Raw genomic sequence first — 11,494 nt, 5'->3', positions numbered from 1 at the left:
CCTTCATCGAACTCCCACTGCAACTGCGTAGTATCAAAAGCCTCTGGACCTGTTGTGCCTGGACCTGTGGGGTTGTAGTAATCTATGAGCCACAAGGACTCAACAATATTGCGACTATGATACCGGAACTAATCAAGTTATTAGGTATGAAAGGTTAAGTGTTTAGGTTGCAGCGGCACTAAGCATTTATGGTGGCTAACTTACGAGAACATGAAGTAAGGTGAGTGGTCTACGCATGATAGTCGGAACTACATAATGATCACCAAGTGATCCTGAACACTTACTTACATCAGTCATAATCCCACCGTGTCCTTAGTCGGAGAAGGAACTCACGAAAGAGACAAACACGGTTACACACACAATTGGCACATTTTAATTAAGTTTACTTCAAGCTACCTAGAACCGGGTGTTAAACAAAGTTTCTAAGTTGACACATAACTGCAGGCACGGCTTTCCGAAAGATATTAACCCTGGAGGGATGGTCCAACTAATCCATCAGAAATTACCACAAGCTGCATAAGAAGCCTCAACCACACAAACCCGTGATCTCCTTGGATTCCTTAGTGGAAAACCTCAACCTTGAGATAGCACAAAGTATCACCGGAATCCCGATGCACAAGACACCTCGAGGAGGTGAAGACAAATCCAACAAGACCGCCCGAGGTGTCGATGAACCCGATAGGAGCTGTGTATCTCGTTGTCAGGACACGACCGGATGGGTCACACTACGAGTAAAACCAAACCTCGAGTTGCCCCGCGGTGGCCCTGCAGTCTGCCCGTTTGGACCAACATTCATGAGGAGCACTAGCCCGAGTTGTTGATTAATTATCCTCGTGGTAGCTATTCCCTATGCTTTTTATTAAGTTGTTTAGCAAATTGAGTACCAAAGTTGGGTCTTGCCAGACAAGTCTTAACCAAAAGGAGCTATCAAGGGGGTCCCCATAACAACCCCAAGTGTGTTAGGAGCACTCAGTATGGAACATAACACCGGAGCCGAAACTAAGGCGGTAAAAACAGAACAAAACACCCAGCAAAAGGCCAGGCCTTCCACCTTTTATCAAGTATATAGGTGCATTAAATTAAATAGCAGTAGATAGATGATATTCGAAAGCCCATGTTAAACATGGATCGGCATGTACCTGCAACTAGCAATGTTATAAAAGGGTTGAGCAAGCGCTATCTTAGCCAATCTATATTTGCTAGGTAGTGGAGGGGTTAGAGATTTTCATGGCAATGTGTGGAGGCTTGTGTTCAGGTGGTTGGCAGCGATAAAATAACGATGGAAACGAGTCATCTAAGCACAACAACATTAATGACGGTATCAAAGTCACAATCATCCCGCCTGTTGGATCTTCTAACTCGTACATCTCTTGCTCTTCAGGAACGTACTCAATGTGATTCACACTTGTTCTCAGCTCCTGATGCTACCCAAAGAAAACTAATACACATCCAATGAACACAAGGCAAGGTTCAATGCTTCAAACAACACCATGCATGAGTGTGGGTATGAAAGGACCATTGCAGTGCTAACTAGTCAAGTTTCTCATGCATTTATTAAGTTGTTAGCATTCTGGAAAGAACCTCAAGTTAATTTACTTGAACATGCATGAACATGGAAGAAATTAATGCATCACACGAAAACGATGCAAAAATATATAAAGAACGTCGCGAACCGAGTTATGATACTCTCAGAAATCACAAAACAAGGTACGGAAGGCAACAATGACTAAACAACATTTTAGAGGAAGCTATGGAAATTTTCTTGGTATTTAAAATATGCCAAATGGAGAGGGCACAAAATTCTAGGTGCAATAGACCTAAAATTCATGCAAAACAAATGAGCACAACTCACACAATGCACAAAACAACACAACAACCAATCTGTCCACTAACAGCAACATGCCATTATGATCAATAGTAAACTAGCAGCTACAACAACTCAGTGAGTTCAAACAAGACATGAAAATGAAGCTATCTAATAGCACAACAATACCTAACCAATGACAACATTTATAGGTTCATGACACAATGGTAATCAAGCTCTCAACATGGCAAGAAATATTACACATTAGGACTTCGTGAAAATCTCAGTTGATCTGGTGACATGTTGACAACAACAAAACACCATTCTAAAGCAATATACATGGCATGAAACTTAATGGGGATGTAGGGGACAACGGCTACTACAAATTACTAGCACTGAGCATGAGCTAAAGCATCACACATCACTTGGTAGCATCCCCTAAACATGGCGTGAAAATAACTACAGATTCTCAGACTTTGTCACAATCACAAAGGGGAATTGCAACCGTTTATAACAACATAGCAGCTTTGACAAGAAATAAGTCTAAGATGCAAAACCTATTTGGCAAGCTGAAGGCACCAATTTAAACAGGGTAACAAGCACAACAATTCATGGCATTTGACAAAGCACGAAGGAACATGTATTCATGGGAATCATCAACACAACAAGGGAAGAAATTAACGGTTTCCAACACTTAGAAATATTTAGCATGTAAAGTCAGCAACATTTTCTTAATAACTTTGCAGCAAGAAATCCACTAAACTACTAGCTTATCCTAGCAAAGGAAAATACGAGGGCCTAGTGCCCACAAAACACTAGCAGTTCCATGTGGACAGGTTCATCATAGCACGCATGAATTAAGACCTACAAAAATCACAAAATGACACCTCATCACAACATAATTTTTTTGCAAACTTTCCCAAAAGACAAAACCAATGCCACCATTGGATTCCTGGGATTTTTCTACCCCAAAATCACATATCATACCCATATGTTGCTGTAGGATCATCACACACAAAACTAAAATGAATTTTTCACAAATTAGGTGCAATAAGCTATATGCCAGATTTGACCTATTCCAAATTTGGCCACTACCAGATCTAGCACTTTCCTTATTTGGCTAGGAATAAAAATGCATTTCATCACAAAAAAAATCATGTAATAAATATAAAACAGGGCATGCTATGATACGTCCATTTTGCAACATGCTTTTATATCTATTTATTGCATTTTGGACTGTTAATACACATTATGGTACAATACGTATGCCTTTTCTCTCTTATTTTACAAGATTCAGATGAAGAGGGAGAATGCGAGCAGCAGGAATTCTGGACTGGAAATGAAGCAAATCTAAGAGACCTATTCTACACAACTCCAAAAGTCCTGAAAAGTTACGGAGAATTGTTTTGGAATATATAAAAATAATGGGCGAAAGAAATATTGGAGGGGACTCACCAGGTGGACACAAGCCAGGGGCGCGACCTACCCCCTGGCCGCGCCCTGCAGGCTTGTGGGCCCCCTGGCAGGCCTCCGGTTCCCATCTTCTGCAATATGAAGGGTTTTGACCTCGAAAAAATCATATCAGACCTTTCAGGACGAGGCACCGCCGTCTCGACGCGGAACTTCGACAGAACCAATCTAGAGCTCCGGCAGAGCTATTCCGCCGGGGAAACTTCCCTCCCGGAGGGGGAGAATGGTAATTGATTTCAGGAAATTAAATAAAGCTACTAGGAAAGATCATTACCCGCTACCTTTTATTGTTCAAATGCTAGAAAGACTATCCAAACATACACTTTTTTTGCTTTCTAGATGGTTATTATGGCTTCTCTCAAATATATGTATCAAAAGAGGATCAAGAGAAGACCACTTTTACTTACCCTTTCGGTGCATTTGCTTATAGACGTATGCATGTTGGTTTATGCAATGCACCTGCTACCTTTCAAAGATGTATGATGGCTATATTCTCTAACTTTTGTGAAGAGATTGTTGAGGTTTTCATGGATGATTTTTCCATTTACAGAAATTCCTTTGATGATTGCTTGAGCAACCTTGATCGAGTTTTGCAGAGATGTGAAGAAACTAATCTTGTCTTGAATTGGGAGAAGTGCCACTTTATGGTTAATGAAGGCATTGTCTTGGGACACAAAATCTCCGGAAGAGGTATTGAAGTTGACACAGCTAAAGTTGATGCTATTGAAAAGATGTCGTGTCCAACAGATATTAAAGGTATAAGAAATTTCCTTGGTCATGTTGGTTTTTATAGGAGATTTATTAAAGACTTCTCTAAAATTTCTAAGCCTCTCACTAATCTTTTGCAAAAAGGATGTTCCATTCGTTTTTTATGATGATTGTGTAGAAGCATTTGAAATTCTTTAGATAGCCTTGATAACTGCACCTGTTGTTCAACCACCTCATCGGAACCTACCCTTTGAAATTATGTGTGATGCTAGTGATTATGCTATTGGTGTTGTTCTAGGACAAAGAGTTGATAAGAAATTAAATGTTATCCATTATGCTAGTAAAAGTATAGACAGTGCTCAAAGAAACTACTCTACACTGAAAAGTCATTTTTAGGAATTGTGTTTGCTTGCGATAAGTTTAGACCTTATATTGTTGATTCCAAAGTAACTGTTCACACTGATCATGCTGCTATTAAGTACCTTATGGAAAATAAACATGCTAAACCAAGACTTATTAGATGGGTCCTGCTGCTACAAGAATTTTATTTGCATATTATTGATAGAAAGGGCGCTGATAACCCCGTATCACATAACTTGTCTAGATTAGAGAATGTTCTTGATGACCCACTACCTATTGATGATAGCTTTCCTAATGATCAATTAGCTATCATAAATGCTTCACGCAATGCTCCTTGGTATGCTGATTATGATAATTACATCATTGCTAATTTATACCGCCTAGTTTCACATACCAACAAAAGAACAAGTTCTTCTATGATTTAAGACATTACTTTTGTGACGATACACACCTTTACAAAGAAGGAGTAGATGGTATTATTAGACGTTGTGTACCGGAGCATGAACAGGGACACATCCTATACAAGTGTCACTCCGAGGCCTACGGAGGACATCACGCTGGAGATAGAACTGCACACAAGGTATTACATGTTGGAAATATGCCCTAGAGGCAATAATAAATTAGTTATTATCATATTTCTTTGTTCATGATAATCGTTTACTATCCATGCTATAATTATATTGATTGGAAACTCAAATACATGTGTGGATACATAGACAAAACACTGTCCCTAGTAAGCCTCTAGTTGACTAGCTCATTGATCAAAGATGGTCAAGGTTTCCTGACCATAGACACGTGTTGTCACTTGATAACGGGATCACATCATTGGGAGAACGATGTGATGGACAAGACCCAAACTATAAACGTAGCATATGATCGTGTCAGTTTATTGTTACTCTTTTCTGCATGTCAATGTATCTGTTCCTATGACCATGAGATCATGCAACTCCCGGACACCGGAGGAATACCTTGTGGGTTATCAAACGTTGCAACGTAACTGGGTGACTATAAAGATGCTCTACAGGTATCTCCAAAGGTGTCTGTTGGGTTGGCATGGATCAAGACTGGGATTTTTCACTCCGTGTGACGGATAGGTATCTCGGGGCCCACTCGGTAATACAACATCAAAATAAGCCTTGCAAGCCATATGACTAAGAAGTTAGTCACGGGATCTTGTATTACGGAACGAGTAAATAGACTTTCCGGCAACGAGATTGAACTAGGTATAGAGATACGGACGATCGAATCTCGGGCAAGTAACATACCGAAGGACAAAGGGAATAGTATACGGGATTATATGAATCCTTGACATAGAGGTTCAACCAATAGAGATCTTCGTAGAATATGTAGGAACCAATATGGACATTCAAGTCCCACTGTTGGTTGTTGAACAAAGAATGTCTCAGGTCATGTCTGCATTGTTCTCGAACCCGCAGGGTCTGCACACTTAAGGTTCGGTGACATTTCGGTATAGTTGAGTTATATGTGTTGGTGACTGAAGTTTTGTTTGGAGTCCCGGATGAGATCCCGGACGTCACGAGGGTTTCCGGAATGGTCCGGAAATGAAAATTGATATATAGGAAGTTGGTGTTTGGATTCCGGAAGGTTTTTCGGGCATTGCCGGCAGTGTACCAAGAGTGACGAATGGGTTCCGGGGGCCCACTGGGTGGGCCCACCATGCCCCAAGGGGTCCACATGGGTTTATTGGATGTGCAATAAGGTATAATGGGCTGACAAAGTCATCCAAGGAAAGCCCATGAGAAAAAAGTGGAAAATCCAAAAGAGGTGGGAAAATAAGGAAGGAGTCCTAATCCAAATGGGATTGAAGGAGGACTCCTCCCTTCCCCACTTCGGCCGACACAAGGAGGTCTTCCTTGGTGCGCCAAGGCTGCCCCTCCCCTCCTCCTATATATACTAGAGGTTTAGGGCTTTTGAGACACAACTTTGTCACATGCTGCCCTCTCCTCTAGATCATAGTTCTTCCTCTAGATCGGTTTTCTGCGGAGCTCGGGCGGAGCCCTGCAGGAATAGATCATCACCATCACCGGCGCGCCATCGTGCTGCTGGAGAACACATCTACTTCCCCACCCCTCTTGTTGTATCAAGAAGGCAGAGATCGTCATCGAGTTGTACGTGTGCGGGACGCGGAGGTGTCGTCCGTTGGGCACTTGATCGGGACGGATCACGAGACGGTTCATGGGACAGATCGTGGGACGGTTCGTGGGACGGATCGTGAAGACGTACCACTACATCAACCGCGTTTATTAACGCTTCCGCTTAGAGATCTACAAGGGTATGTGGATCCGATCTCCCTCTCATAGATGAACATCACCATGATAGGTCTTCGTGTGCGTAGGAAATTTTTTGTTTCCAAGGCAACGCTCCCCAATAGTGGCATCATGAGCTAGGTTCATGCGTAGATGTAATCTCGAGTAGAACACAAAAGTTTTGTGGGCGTTGATGTTCGATTTGCTGCCCTCCTTAGTCTTTTCTCGATTCGGCGGTATTGTTGGATTGAAGCGGCCCGGACCAACCTTACTCGTATGCTTACGAGAGGCCGGTTTGGTCGACTAACATGCAACTTGTTGCTTAAAGATGACTAGTGTGTGTCTGTTTCTTCAACTTTAGTTGAATTGGATTTGACCGAGGCGGTCCTTGGAGAGAGGTTAAATAGCAATTTGCACATCACCGTTGTGGTTTTGCGTAAGTAAGATACGATCATACTAGATACCCATAGTACCCATGTAAAACATGCAACAATAAATTAGAGGACGTCTAACTTGTTTTTGCAGGGTATGCATGTGATATGATATGGCCAAACACATGATGTGAGATATTGGATGTATGAGATGATCATGTTGTAATATTTAAATATCGACTTGCATGTCGATGCTACGGCAACCGGCAAGAGCCATAGGGTTGTCTTTAAACTAACGTTTGTGCTTGTAGATGTGTTTACTATGTTGCTAGGTTGTAGCTTTAGTAGTAATAGCATAGATAGCACGACAACCTCGATGGCGGCACGATGATGAAGATCATGATGATGGAGATCATGGTGTGGCGCCGGTGACGATGAAGATCATGTCGGTGCTTTGGCGATGGAGATCAAGAAGCACAAGATCATGGCCATATCATGTCACTTAAGAATTGCATGTGATGTTAATCCTTTTATGCACCTTATCTTGCTTAGAACGATGGTAGCATTATAAGGTGATCCCTCACTAAAATTTCAAGATAAAATTGTGTTCTCCCCGACTGTGCACCCTTGTGACAGTTCGTCGTTTCGAGACACCACATGATGATGGGTGTGATAGACTCAATGTTCACATACAACGGATGCAAAACAGTTGCACACGCGGAACACTCGGGTTAAACTTGACGAGCCTAGCATGTACAGACATGGCCTCGAACACAAGAGACCGAAAGGTCGAGCATGAATCATATAGTTGATATGATCAACATGGAGATGTTCACCACTGAAACTATACTCAACTCACGTGATGATAGGATTTGAGTTTGTGGATTTGGATCATGCGCCACTCGAATGACCAGAGAGATGTTTATTTGACTGGGAGTTCTTAAGTAATATGATTAATTGAACTAATTATCATGAAAATAGTCAAAAGGTCTTTGCGAAGTATGTTGTAGCTTGCGTTGTAGCTCTACTATTTTTATATGTTCCTAGAGGAAATTTAGTTGAAAGATGATAGTAGCAATTTTGCGGACTGAGTCCGTAAACTGAGGATTGTCCTCATTGTTGCGTAGAAGGCTTATGTCTTTAATGCACCGCCCGGTGTGCTGCACCTCGAGCGTCGTCTGTGGATGTTGCGAACATCTGACATACACGTTTTTTGATGACTATGTGATAGTTCGGTGCTTAATGCTTAAACGACTTAGAATTGAGGCGTCTGATACGTCTCCATCGTATCTACTTTTGAAAAAATCTTTTGCCTTTGTTTTGGACTCTAATTTGCATGATTTCAATGGAACTAACCCGGACTGACGTTGTTTTCAGCAGAATTGCCATGGTGTTGTTTTTGTGCAGAAATAAAAGTTCTCGGAATGACCTGGAAACTTACGAGGATTTTTTGTGGAATATATAAAAAATACTAGCTTAAGAATTACCTGGAGACACGAAGCTAGGAGCCCACAAGCCCAGGAGGCGCGGACCCCCCCTAGATCGCGCCTCGCACGCTTGTGAGGCCCTCGTGACTCCGCAACCTCCAACTCCAGCTCTATATATTCTCTCTCGCCCAGAAAAAATTAAGAGAGAAGAGTTCATCACGTTTCACGACACGGAGCTGCCGCCACCACCTGTTCTTCCTCGGGAGGGCAGATCTGGAGTCCGTTCTGGGCTCCGGAGAGGGGAAATCGACGCCGTCGTCATCACCAACCATCCTTCATCGTCAATTCCATGATGCTCTTCATCGTTCGTGAGTAATCTCATCGTAGGCTTTCTGGACGGTGATGGGTTGGATGAGATCTATCATGTAATCGAGTTAGTTTTGATGGGGTTTAATCCCTAGTATCCCCTATGTTCTAAGATTGATGTTGCTACTACTTTGCTATGCTTAATGCTTGTCACTAGTGCCCGAGTGCCATGATTTTAGATCTTGAACCTATTATGTTTTCATCAATATATGTGTGTTCTTGATCCCATCTTGCAAGTTGTAGTCACCTACTATGTGTTATGACCCGGCAACCCCGGAGTGACAATAGCCGGAACCACTCCCGGATATGACCATAGTATGAGGAGTTCATGTATTCACTATGTGATAATGCTTTGTTCCGGTTCTCTATTAAAAGGAGATCTTAATATCCCTTAGTTTCCATTCAGACCCCGCTGCCACGGGAGGGATGGACAAAAGATGTCAAGTGATACGTCTCAAATGTATCTATAATTTTTGAAAGTTTCATGTTGTTATCTTGTCAACTTTGGATGTTTTATTTACCTTTTATATCTTTTTTGGGACGAACTTATTAATTCAGTGCCAAGTGTTAGTTCCTGTTTTTTCTGTGTTTTTGACTCTTTTCAGATCTGATTTTGGAACGGAGTCCAAACGGAATAAAATCCCCGAAATAAATTTTTCCAGAACAGAAGAAGATCGGGGGACTTGAGGGCCAAGGCACGGGGCCCACAAGGAGCCCACAAGCCCTGTTGCCGTGGCTAGGGGGCCCGGGGCAACCAGGCTTGTGGCCTCCCTGGCGCTACCCTGCCCTAGCTGTTTGGCCTATAAATTCCCTAAAATCCTAGAAAAAATCAGGGCATCCACGAAAACACTTTTCCGTCGTCGCAAGCTTCCGTTTCCGCGAGATCTCATCTGGAGACCCTTCCCGGTGCCGTGCCGGATGGGACTTTGGAGCTGGAGGGCTTCTACATAAACATCATCGCCCCTCCAATGACTCGTGAGTAGTCCACTTCAGACCTACGGGTCCGTAGTTAGTAGCTAGATGGCTTCTTCTCTCTCTTGGATCTTCAATACAAAGTTCTCCATGATCTTCATGGAGATCTATCCGATGTAATCCTCTTTGGCGGTATGTTTGTCGAGATCCGATGAATTTTGGATTTGTGATCACATTATCTATGAATTATATTTGAGTCTTTGCTGATTTCTTATATGCATGATTTGATATCCTTGTAAGTCTCTCCGAGTCTTGGGTTTTGTTTGGTCAACTAGATCTATGATTCTTGCAATGGGAGAAGTGCTTGGTTTTGGGTTCATACCGTGTGGTGACCTTTCCCAGTGATAGAAGGGGCAGCAAGGCACGCATCGTGTTGTTTCCATCAAGGGTAATAAGATGGGATTTCATTATAGATTTGAGATTGTCCATCTACATGATGTCATCTTGCTTAAGGCGTTACTCTGTTCTTATGAACTCAATACACTAGATGCATGCTGGATAGCAGTCGACGTGTGGAGTAATAGTAGTAAATGCAAAAAGTATCGGTCTACTTGTTTTGGACGTGATGCCTATAGATATGATCATTGCCATAGATAACATCATGACTTTGCGCGGTTCTATCAATTGCTCGACAGTAATTCGTTCACCCACCGTCTACTTGCTTTCATGAGAGAATCCACTAGTGAACACTACGGCCCCGGGGTCTATTCACAACTACCGTCTCCACTTTTACTTTTACTTTGCTTTGTTTACTTTTTGCTTTCAGTTCTAACTTTGCAAACAATTTATAAGGGATTGACAACCCCTTCATAGCATTGGGTGCAAGCTCTTTGTGTTTGTGCAGGTACTTGTGACTTGACGCGATCCTCCTACTGGATCGATACCTTGGTTCTCAAGCTGAGGGAAATACTTACTGCCGTAGTGCTACATCACCCTTTCCTCTTCAAGGGAACACCAATGCAAGGCTACAAGGCCGCGGGGGAATCCTTTGCATATTTGCCAAGGAAGTCCCTGTAGGCGTAGCCAGCAGCAGAAGGATTCCTGGCGCCGTTGCTGGGGAAGGTCTTTTGTTGCCGTAGCATCATGCAAGTTCTTTTCCATAAGCACGTATGACTAAATACGAAATACATGCCTACATTACATTGACGAACTGGAGCTAGTTACATATCACCCCTTGTTATAACTGTTACATGATGAATGTCATCCGACATAATTATCCATCACCGATCCAATGCCTACGAGTCTTTTCCTACTGGTCCTTGCTAAGTTACTTTACTGCTACTGATGTCACCACTACTACTGTTACCGCTGCTACCGTTACTATCACACTACTTTGCTACTGAAACTTTGCTGCAGATACTAAGTCTTTCAGGTGTGGTTGAATTTACAACTCAACTGATAATACTCGAGAATATTCTTTGGCTCCCCTTGTGTCGAACCAATAAATTTGGGTTGAATACTCTACCCTCGAAAACTGTTGCGATCCCCTATACGTGTGGGTTATAAAGACCTTTTTCTGCAGCCGTTGCCGGGGAAGCATAGCTCTATTCTCTGAGTCACTAGGGATTTATGTCTGTTGATCACTATGAGGAATCCGAGAGATCCAAAAACTAAAGTCTTGCCCTAAACTACGAGGACAGGTATGGAACTGCCATCTAGCTCTGCACTTGATTCACCTTCAGTTATGAGTAAATTTGCGACACCACCACCTCTTGGTAATTCTGATATGTCTCCTGTGCTTGATGATGT

This window comes from Hordeum vulgare, chromosome 6H (genome assembly GCF_904849725.1).
Source record: "Hordeum vulgare subsp. vulgare chromosome 6H, MorexV3_pseudomolecules_assembly, whole genome shotgun sequence".
Classification (NCBI taxonomy): Eukaryota; Viridiplantae; Streptophyta; class Magnoliopsida; order Poales; family Poaceae; genus Hordeum; species Hordeum vulgare.
This window is presented reverse-complemented; position numbering follows the sequence as displayed.